Source organism: Gobio gobio, assembly GCF_949357685.1.
Source record: "Gobio gobio genome assembly, chromosome: 14".
NCBI lineage: Eukaryota > Metazoa > Chordata > Actinopteri > Cypriniformes > Gobionidae > Gobio > Gobio gobio.
Genome location: NC_137107.1, coordinates 752518 through 764589, shown reverse-complemented (window position 1 = coordinate 764589; position 12072 = coordinate 752518).

The window sequence follows — 12072 nt, the reverse complement described above, 5'->3', positions numbered from 1 at the left end:
TATGTTTGTACAATTTGTATTACTGAAGTAGTAATACAAGAAAATCAAGCTTAAATGGGTAGCTAAAATCTTACGTCTCATTGACTTCGATATTTGTGAGCAAAACAATACAGATTCACTTCATTGCAATCATTGGGTTTTAATAAAACAAAGTAGTTTACAAAGCTACGATTCATACGGGGGAAATATGCATATATATGTAGGAGAAAACAAACAATATGGTACAAACAAGGAAACATGAAACTTAACGAATAAGGGAAAAAGAATGATGGAAAGAGAGAATTAAAAGAAAGATTGTCATCTTCAACAAAGCATAATGCTCCTCCATAACACCAAACATCCTCAAACATTGTAACACATGAAGTAGCTTTATAAAAACTAAAATCAATCAGCAGTCTTGATTTGACCATGGCACAGAAAATGGACACAAGATTAAATTCCTGATATTTTTCAATTTTATCTTTCCTACTCATGTAGATTGCCATTTTACTTTTTCCCAAGACAAAATTTAACATCTTACACTCTCTCTCTCTTGTCCTTGTATACTTAACACCACAAATAAAAAATTCTTCATCAAAAGACTTAAAAAATATTTGTAAAACCTCAAATAAAGGTTTAAGTCTATTACAATGCATAAAAACATGAAAAACAGTTTCCCTTTGTGAGCAAAAGGGCATTCTTGACTTACATTAGGATGCAACACAGATATAAAGGCATTTACAGCAACAATACAATGTAAAATCCTCCACTGCAAATCTCCAATTTTTTTAACTAATGGTGGCTTGTAAAATGTTCTCCAATTTGGCTTAAAAACTTCATCTAAACCTAAAACATTTCACCAAGGTGTATCAGTTTTCCCATTTAGTGCTATTTTATTAAAACATTTCACACATGACTTTTTCTTGCCATTCACTTCTTTAAAGTCCATGTCCATTTATTTTTCTGATTCCAGAAAAATTCCACCAACCTCCTCTAAATTAGGTGAAACCATCAATTTTGGAAAAGGATCTTTAACATTGGGAATCATTTCTCCTACACAATATTTTCTGAGTAGATTGATCTCGTCGACTGTAAGAAGAGTGTGTAACTTTTGTAATAATTTTTCAACCGCACGAGTGGATCTAAACCCCAATTGTGTTGACACTGCATTCCCCTCAATAAAATCTGGTCCTGCCAGACTTATTAGTTCATGAAGAGTCACCACTTTCGCCTTTATAAAGGCTTCAGTCAATGAAAGTGATGCATTAGTTATGTCCAGTCTTGCACCATAAATTAATGGCTCTTCCAGAAGCCAATACAAGGATGTGGAATTAATTGTCCTTTGGAGTTTAAAAAGACTCCAAACTTTGAAAAGATTCCGATAAAAAGGTGGAAGTTTCACCACATTTAAAATCTTTGGATCCACTAAAAATAAGGATTTGTCCAGACTTAGATCTGCAGCAGTTTTTAAGATAGCACTTGCCACTGGCCTCCAACTTACAGACTCTGGGCCTGTCAGGAACCGTTGTATAACTGTACTCGAAAAGTTGCTGTCCTGCTTTGTAAATGCACAAGTCCTTGTCCACCTTCTTCCTTTGGTAAATACAAGATGTTATGGACCACCCAGTGCATTTTATCCCAGAAGAAGTCTATCAACATCGATTGAATCTTAGCAAGAAAGAGTAGTGGCGGGTCAACACAAGTCAGCCGATGCCAAAGAGATGAATCAACAAGGTTGTTGACAATAAGGGCTCGACCCCTATAGGACAATATTTTCTTAATCCACTTCCATTTATCCAAGCAGCCCTTTATTTTCTCAATCATCCCTTCCCAATTCTTAAATTTAAATGTCTCATCTGCCAAATAAACTCCCAAATACTTTAAACCATCTTTTTTCCATAACAGACCATCAGGGAGTTTGGGAGTCACTGTTGTCCAGTCTCCCATCAAAACCGCTTCACTTTTTAACCAATTCACTTTTGCAGCTGATATCATTTCAAAATCTTTCAAAGTTTCCATTAAAATATTCACATCATTTTCCTCTTTTACAATTACAATAACGTCATGAATCGTCTTGAATCTTGAATCTTGTCATCAGCATAAGCTGATAAAACAAAAGTACTTTCACAGTTCGTCAATGTGAGGCCTTTTAAGACCCTTCTTAATCTGTGCAAAAGTGGTTCTATTGCTAATGTGTAGAGCAGTGTTTCTCAAACTTTTTTTGCCATTCCCCACTTTGGAGGTAGTGAAGGGTTTCGAGCCCCACCTGTCCCCAATTGCCCCAACAAAGTTTTTCCAAACTATCGGTATCTGCATTTATGATGGCCGATAAATGAATATTTGACAAAATTAGCCTATAAAAACGGACGAAACACCGCTCAACCACATTATGAGTGTTGGTGTTTCATAGTTTTAATACATTTTATTTATCAGAACTTTAATATATTTCTATGTTCCTCTGTTCTGTTGTGACCATAATGCAGTTTAAAAATAAACTTGTTTGTTTTATCACATTATTTTAGAGAGGCTGAGGGATCATGAATAACTACAAATAACTAATGTAAGGGAAATCTATATGTTTCTGTGTTTATATATATATATATATATATATATATATATATATATATATATATATATATATATATATATATATATATATATATATATATATATATATATATATATATATATATATATATATCAGACGAACTTGACAAACTTGCTTACCATGCCATCAAATCTAATAATCCAATTCTCAAATAGGTGTTAGTGAGTGTGTTTTACCATTTAAAAACCTTGTTATCTTGATTTTGATCTATAACGTGAGATGGGCGCCCATGTTTGTTTGTTGCAGTTCAGAGAGTCCTGTCAGTAGGATTTGCGTGAATTTATCAGTTTCTCCCGAAACACATGCAAGTAAGTGACCGGTGAACTGGGAGAAGAATAGAGTAAACTTTTTAGTTACTTACAATATGTGTATCTGATATGAATAAACCGTCTGCAAATTATTTTTGAATGGATTGTTATTGCTGCTTCTAGTGACACCACTGTGTAGGCCTATTTTACAAACTCTAAATAGTTATATTTCGTTTAGTTTCTTTATTAAGTTAATTTAGAAAAATGTTTGAAGCATTTTTTTGTTTTAATTAAAGTTTTTTTTTTTTATTTAAGTAACAGCGGCCAGCAGCCGACAGGGAGTTAACCACATGTTTGATCAATTTAGCCTCTCAAATCAACACTGGACTTGTCTCTTGCTTATAATAAAATCCATAGATATAAAACATTTCAAGCATCACAATGTTAATTTAAACGTTTAGCCTAAAAAGGCATTTTTTTACAAGCTGAAGCAGGCTGCTCACAACGGCGCTCACAAGCAAAACACAAAAAAAAAACCACAAAAAAAAACATGCCGTTTGTCTTACCGTACACCTCTCTACAAAATGAATATAAATCCAATCTTCAATTCCCGGCCTGAGCATATGCACATTTAACGGAGTTCACGTCAACGAAAGCAACAGATATGAGTTGCATTACATCAGCTCATTTCAAGATCAAAGACCGCAATATGAGAGCGCGACCTAAGCACTGGTAAGAGCATTTAGTCTCATTCGTTTAATGAAGATGATTGTGTTTTTGAGCATATTTTCAGCCTATTTTCAGTTTCACTTGCGGCCGTTTGCGTGTTGGCTTGCTTTACTCATTTGTGGCGATGCGTTGCATAGGGCCAGCCCCGCGCTGCCACTCTACACACTGTGCGAGCGTCTTGACAGTCGGGACTCGCGGTGTCATGGTCTGATGTTGTTTCCACCAGCGCAGCACATCTCATCTCAGGTGCACCGAAATAAAAATCCCACATGTGGGACCGCTCAAAAGGGTAATAAAGATGGGCTCAAAAATGACCACATTTTCTCCCGCTTGTCGCGCCCCACCTGTCGCGTCTCTATTCCCCACCAGTGGGGCGCGCCCCACACTTTGAGTAACGCTGGTGTAGAGGATACCTGATAAAGAACAACCTTGCCTTACTCCACGCTGAACTTTAAAAGGAACACACAAACCACCATTAATTTTCAACATACTCTCAATGTCATTATATAATAATTTAATATAGCCTTTAAAAACCGAATTAAAACCAAAGGCATCTAGAGTCTTCCATAAATAATCGTGCTCTATGCGGTCAAAAGCCTTTTCTTGATCAATGGAAATCAAGCCAAAATTTACACCGCAGATCTTTGAAAAATCCATCAAATCTCTAATTAAAAAAATATTATCAAATATAGATCTTTCAGGCACACAGTAGGATTGGTCAGGACTAATTATGTCATCTAAAACTTTCCCTAGCCTAATCGCCAATACCTTGGACAAAATTTTATAATCGGAGCACAATAATGACACTGGTCTCCAGTTTTTAATATCACTCAAATCTCCTTTCTTTGGGATGAGAGTAAGAACTGCTCTCCAACTACTCAGTGGTAACAAACCACAAACAAAACTATCACTAAGAACTGCAAGCAAGTCTTTGACTATAATACCCCAGTATGCTTTATAGAATTCAAAAGGGATCCCATCTATACCTGGAACTTTCCCATTTTGCATTGTTGGGGTAACAGCTTAGGACCCAGGACCAGTAGTGAAAAATGAAGACCAGGAGTCAGGAGTCAGATTAATTAAAGAACATTTTTACTGAAGAATAGTTTGCAGTTTCATCAGCAGAAGCCAGCTCAAGAGGAGTTCGTAGGCCGCACTCCCTCTAACAGTCTCCCCGCCTCCGTCCTTTCAGAATTTTGAGGGAGTCTCTGGATAATTTAGATAGTGACTTCAGCCAATTTGTCACTTTGTCTCTGCCGTCAAGTCTATAACATTTACGCTTACCATTTTTAATCAATTGACATTATTAAATTTAAGCCCTCAGTTGAATTTAGACAATGGTTTTTTAACCCATGATGGACGGCAATCTTTAACTTTATAATTCCACTTGAACTAATCCAGAGAGTAATTCAAATCAACATCATAAATGACAAAAGTCGTCATAACAGACAGAGCTGGATAACAATCCATTTAAAGCTCGTCCCGTGTTCTGGATCATCTTTTCACCAGATTCCTTCAAAATTATCAGTTTCTCTAAAGGTTGTCGTTTACCTTAACCCATCTGTAATGGTCAAATACCCATTCCAGAGGTTAATGACACCCAATTAGAACAGAACAGTTCTAGGAACACATACAACATAAAGTGCAGTCACACCCACACACACATTAAACATTAATTGCTCATTCGCAAATTCTACTTTTAGTGTTTACTCAAATTATTATTTAAACTCAGCTTTTATGTATGCTCATTATTAATTTGTCTCTACAAAAGTCAGCTGAGTTGTTTTGGTTCTGATATCATTTCTTTGTTTTGTTTCAGCTTTAGCAGGGCGATAACAAATTGCACCATCCCTGCTTCCACAAGCAGTCTCTCTCTCCCTCTCTCTCTCTAACCTTTTTAACAGTCTTCTAAGACTTTAACTTCAATGTGAAATTCATCTCATACCCTTTTAAACACTGTTTTCCCTAAAACATGTCTTATTATTTTCAAGTGATGCCATGTGCTTTTACTCATCAATATCTTCTATCATCTGTGGCACAGGCTCAGATGTCAGCCTTGAGGGCTGCATTTTTGGGGCCGATCACCGATCACCAAGATCATGATCTGCCGATTGCCGATCACAGAATGGCAGGGGAATGGGAATCTTTTATCTATAATCTTGCAGAGTTTGCACCATTTGTAGAAATGAAACTAACTCTAAATTAACGGAGTCAAGATCTTGAAGAACCACCAAGTGTTTATTTTAGAAAATGAGATAACTTAAGGCTACTGTAGGCCATCTTTCCCAAATAAATGTATATAATAAATGTATATTATTATCTCACCTAAATATTTGATCATGCAGTGCATTTTTGCTTTTAAAAAGTTTTCAGGTAGGTCTAACATTAGTATTGAGGTAAGAAATACTAAAGACATTTAATAAGAAATCAAATGTAAATTAATATTGGTCTTCCCTGAATAAATTAAATTAGATTAATCCTTACACTTAAGGTTGCAAAAGTTAGTCATTCAAGAGCAGTGAGTGTCATAAAGGTTCATCAAACAACACAAGACAAAGAGAAACTCAGAGACAGCAGCAGTTTATTCGACAGCTGTCACTTTAAGAGCGAACACGGATACGGTTACAGTTGCACAAACGTTCACTCGCGAGTCACGATGGGGTTTACGTGCACACTCGTCAAGACGGTCATTTAGTACATACATTTGTGTGTATCTGACCATTTCAGCGCAATTTGTTCTCGCAAGCTTTTTGTGAGACGGCCTGTGTGTGTGTGTGTGTGTGTGTGTGTGTGTGTGTGTGTGTGTGTGTCTCTCTCCAGACCGTGCGCGCGAGTGCTGAGCGGTTTGAACACTGGCAAGACTTAAAAATAAATGCAAATGATAAACTTTAGTGACAATGCGACACTGCCTCGATTGTGCAAAGTGGCAAATCCTGTGTCAACTGTGCAGCTCGATTTTAGTGCACATGCGATGCGCTGATGTGAAGCCATTTGAGCATTTTGAAAGGGGGAGAGAGAGCGCGCACGCGGTGATTCACGCGCGCTGTTTGTGAACTTACGTCCCACAGAACGTTTTCAAATGACTGCGTAAGTTATTTAATATAGAAATATTAATTGTACCTCACCTTCAGCATTATAATCCTTTTACCCGCGCTGGAAAGAGAATGAGACGGTGTCGCTGCGTATCATGCCCTAGCTCTCACGGCAGGTGCGGGTTTATGTGTCGTCAGCTGCGATCGATTCATGAGATCGGCCTTTTTGGAGACCGCCGATCAATCATCCCAAAGCGATTATCGACCGATCGAGATCGGTTGCCGATCGATCGGAGCACCCCTACTGCATATGCTGATAGTTTTATAGGTGGAAAAGAAAATAGTCCTAATTTTATTAAGCATGGGTTCTATTGCTATTGAGTAAAGCATACCTGACAAGGCACATCCTTGTCTAATCCCCCTTTGTATTTTAAAAGGGCTACTCAAACCACCATTAACCTTCAGTACACTTTCAATATCTTCATAGAGCACTTTAATCAAGGCAGTGAACACAGGTGGAAAACCAAAAATTTCAAACGTACCGTAAATCCTCTAATATTGGCCTGTATTCCATTAGTGGCCGGGTCTCCAACATTGGCCGGTCTCGCTGTCACCGAAGGTAAATAAAGGCCGGTCTCTAATAGCGGCCGGGGCTATTATTAGAACCAACGTTTTTCTGGGCAGGCCTCAACATTATGCTTGCTTGTGATAGTAACATGCAAGTACCACAGGGTACTGGTCATGTCAATCACCCAGACATCCCAAGTCTCCCGCATATTTATAGCGGCTCCCTGATGCCCGCAAAGTAGTAAAATTCTCCCGCAATCTAGAGCGAGCGAGCAAGAGCGCGCATGCGAGACACAAACTGTGCACGCGCGCACGCCAGAGAGGGAGAGAGAGAGAGAGCGAGAAACCTTACGTGTGTGTGCTAGTGTGCACCTAATGAAGTGCATGTAAGACGGAGAGCGTCCTGATTGGCTTGTTTCGGTAAGTCAACCAATCAATTGTCAGTGTGGGCGGGCTTTTATCTCTTCTCCCGAACCGAATTAATCAGTTCAGTGTATTTAGAAACTGGAGCGCCATGGCAGAGGGAGAGTGCCCTTAAAAACGAAAGTATAAAGTATAAACATAATGACAATCTTGCACGCTCTACAGTTTGTAACTAACATGTTATGGTTGAGTTAAACAAGTTTCATTTCATGTGCATATTTTTCAGGTCGGCTAGTTGCCAAGGCTACATGAAAACAACAAACTCCTTAGACCTGTTTAAAGTTGCAATGAAATATAAATAAAAGCAGTTTACATAAATAGTATAAGCAGCTTATGTAAATAGTAAAAGTGATCTACATAATTTTAGGAGAGATACCTCCCTGAAATGACTTTTTTCAGGTTAGAATGTCTGATCACCTCACTCTTGACTCGCACGTGAGACTTCAGTCACCGGGTCCGGTAGGCTAACGTTTACGGCGCGAGGATGAGAACAGACGCGCAGCGGTCAGCGGAACATGAGGACGACGAAGAGGAGCTGTACAATAATTAACTTGTTGTAGAGGCTGGCGCGAGTGATGAGGAGTTTACAGGGAGAGATGAAAAGGAGGAGGAAACTGAGGAGGACGAGGATTAAACAGAATTGGAGGATTTTTTTTTATAACTTCAAACCAAACGAGACAGGAATGGTTAAAGTTTGGAGCGGTAAGGTGTCTGTTGCCTTTTGTTATGAATCAATAACCTAATTATCACCGTGTATGGTTAAGTGTTTACAATGCACTACCGGTAGCCTATGTTTGCTACGTTTTTGTTACCATATTTCTACACTGGAATTTAACCTGAATTGCCGGTATTTGTTGTTAATGTTCTGTATGCATACCATAATGTTATGGTAACTGTACGTTTTCAATAAATGAACCTAGTATTTTATAGGTTGAAATAGACGCAAAATCTCATTTTTAGTCATTCCACTGGTAGTTTGATTTGCTCAAATAGAAATTGAGGCCTGCCTCGAATTCTGGCCTCCTTCCAATAAAGGCCTGGACGGCGATGCGCTTGAGTAAAATAAAGGCCCGGGCCTATATTAGAGGATTTACGGTATACCATAAAAAGTTATGATCCACCCGGTCAAACGCCTTCTCTTGATCTAGGGAAATTAGGCCACATTTTTTCCCAAACAGTCTAGAGACTTCTAAAACATCTCGAATCAAGGATACATTATCAACTATTGATCTATTAGGCACACAATAAGATTGATCTATATGTATAACCTGTCCAATTACTTTCTTCAGTCTGTTTGCCAAATCTTTTGATAAAATCTTCTAATCAGTGCATAGTAAAGAAACTGGCCTCCAGTTTTTTATCTCCTTGAGATCCCCTTTCTTGGGGAGCAAAGTTAAAACAGCTCTTCTGCAGCTCAGTGGCAGTTTTCCTTTATCCAAACTATCACTTAAAACTGCAAGTAGATCTTCTCCCAACAAATGCCAGTATGCCTTATAAAATTCGACAGGGAACCCATCTAATCCTGGTGCTTTGCCATTCTTGAATATATGAATCTTCACTCACTTATGAATCTTCACTCACTTTTGGAAGATCTGACACAAATTCAGCCATTAATTCGCCATCCACAGAACTGTGGGAATACAGCTCCTTATAAAACCTGACAGCCCTTTTTCGAATGTCAGAAACCTCAGTTAGAACTTTTCCATCTTCTGACTGTAAACACTGAATACTTTTACTTTGGCCATTTTTCCTTTCCAAACTGAAGAAAAACTTGGACGGGGCATCCATTTCAGAAAGATTCTGAAATCTGGATCTAACCAACGCCCCCTGGGACCTTGTACCTAATAGATCTGCTAATGCTCCTTTTTTTCATTTAAGAGCCTGCAATTGGTTTTGATTTGCAGTGGCTTCATTTAAAGCCTGAAGTTCTATATCTATATCCATCTCTAGACTTCTTATGGATTGAACCATATCTCTAGTTACATTAAAAGTGTACTGATTACAAAGGTTTTGTATCTGCACCTTCCCAATATCCCACCATTGTTGTACTGATGTAAAAGAGGACTTTTTAGATTTCCATCCCAACCAAAAAAAAGAAAAACATTTACAAAAATGAGCATCTTCAAGTAAAGCGCCATTAAAATGCCAGTATGCACTCTTATTTTTAACAGATTGAATAAAAACAGATGCTACTACCATTGAATGGTCAGAGAAACCAACAGGACAAATTGCACAGGATTTAAAACATTGTTTCTGATATTTAAAACAATAAAAACGATCTAATCTTGCTAATGAAATGCACTTTTCTTTTGCATGCGCCCATGTATACTGCCTTTCATTACAATGAAAATTCCTCCACACATCACAAAGCTGATAGGTTTTAATCATATTTAATAATTTACTTCTTGAAGCCATATGAGGCTCAATATGATTTCTATCTAAATCATTACTTGTACAGTTAAAATCACCACCCAGTACTAAAAAACGTTCCATATTACATTGTTTTAGAGTATCACATAGCGTTTCAAGAAACAAAATTCTTTCCATTGATTTTACAGGAGCATAAACATTTATTAATTCCATCGTAACAGTTTCAAACTTTGCTATTACCTTAATTAATCTGCCTTGAATTATTTCTACAACATCATTAGATATTGGTAGACAAGTCTTTGAAAAAAGAACAGCCACCCCAGCACTAAGAGCAGTCTTATGACTCAGCATAATCTTTCCTTCCCACTCCTTCATCCACTCAACTTCATTTTCCTTTGTGCTATGAGTTTCTTGCAAAAACATGACATCTATTTCTTTTTTACTTTCATTAACTCATAAACCTGCACTCTTTTGCTTACATCCCTCGCCCCATTTACATTCAGGGAAGATATTTTAAAATTACTCATTATGAGGGATGAAAGCACCACAAAAAACCAGGTCCATTTAACACCGTTATTCTTGTGATATATCCAGTGTTGGGCACGTTACTTTAAAAAAGTAATTAGTTATAGTTACTAGTTACTTCTTACAAATAGTAACGGAGTTAGTAACTGAGTTACATCAAGTATAAAAGTAACTAATTACCAGGGAAAGTAATTACTGCGTTACTTTTTTTTTTTTTTTCCAAATGTTTAAATATGTCAAATAACTTGGATGCCCCCAATATTAGATATGTTAAATGAATGAATTGGATACTAAATAGAATAAATTATTATTATAAAACATTGTACATTAATGTACACTAGTGTAATGTTGCTGTGGGACAATGTGAGAGACACCTATTAAATTCAATGCATTATTGTAAATATTATCAGTAGGCCTACTATAGTGTAAATATTGTGTAAATATTATCAGTACTATACTTTCCTTTGGTAGTGGAGCTCACGTTATCACATGGGTTTTTAGCCACTAATTTTGTGTCATATGATAATGTGCGCTTCAGAATCACTTGCCACCGCCGTGGAGAGACTCTTTCTTCCTGGGCATAAGTTGCACGTTACATAAATATTCTTACCTTTCACCTTAACGAGGGAAAATTAGCGCTTATACTTCCAGTTTGCGAAAGCTACCTTTGAAGTCGTTGGACCATCGCTGAATGTGCATATGCGTGTGCGTCATAGGTGTGTGTGTGTGTGTGTGTGTGTGTGTGTGTGAACCATAGGCCGTGAAAAAAATAGGTGTAAACTCAACCTATCAACTTCAACCTTGTCTCCCACCCACCAATCATCATCAGTTATGTGTACCACCGCACCCACCCCCAACACGCACACGCGCACACACACACACACACACACACACACACGTTGCTTGTCCGAGTGACAGAGAGCCTGTTCGGATGAAAAGCGCTTCAGTGAGCTCAATTATAGTAACGCGACTAACGCCGCATTTTTTTTCCTCAGTAATGCTAACGGCGTTGTAACGGGAGAAACAGTAATTCATTTGATTACTCGTTACTGAAAAAAAGAATTCCGTTAGTAACGCCATTTATCTGTAACGTCGTTATTCCCATCACTGGATATATCATTATGCATTGTTTGGGGACGCACTTTTTGCACAATCTTTTTTAAACGATACACCTCTGGATTTGCCAGACATCCTTCACCTTTCTGTTTCATTACACTTTTTGCTGAATTAATGAATAAGGAAAGATCAGGAAAATAGTCTATAACTTCAACATTCCTCATTCCTTTTGTACGTTGCAAGAAGTTTTTTATTTTTTCCAAACTGTAACCACTATATTCTTGTTCTACATCTCCCTCAGCTTAAAATTCAGAAAATTCTCGCTCACTTTCTGAGCCCGACAAATCACTTGCGTTCAACACCTCCTTAGAACTTTTAATAACAGTCTCATCTTGAGCCTTTTTCTTTGATGTAGTTGCTGTCTCACAAGTATTCGACTTCCTTTTCACTGATGGCACTTTAAATACTGCTTCATCCTCCTTGAGTATTTCACCCTCCATCTCATCAAACTCAATATCCATCGTCTCATCATTTG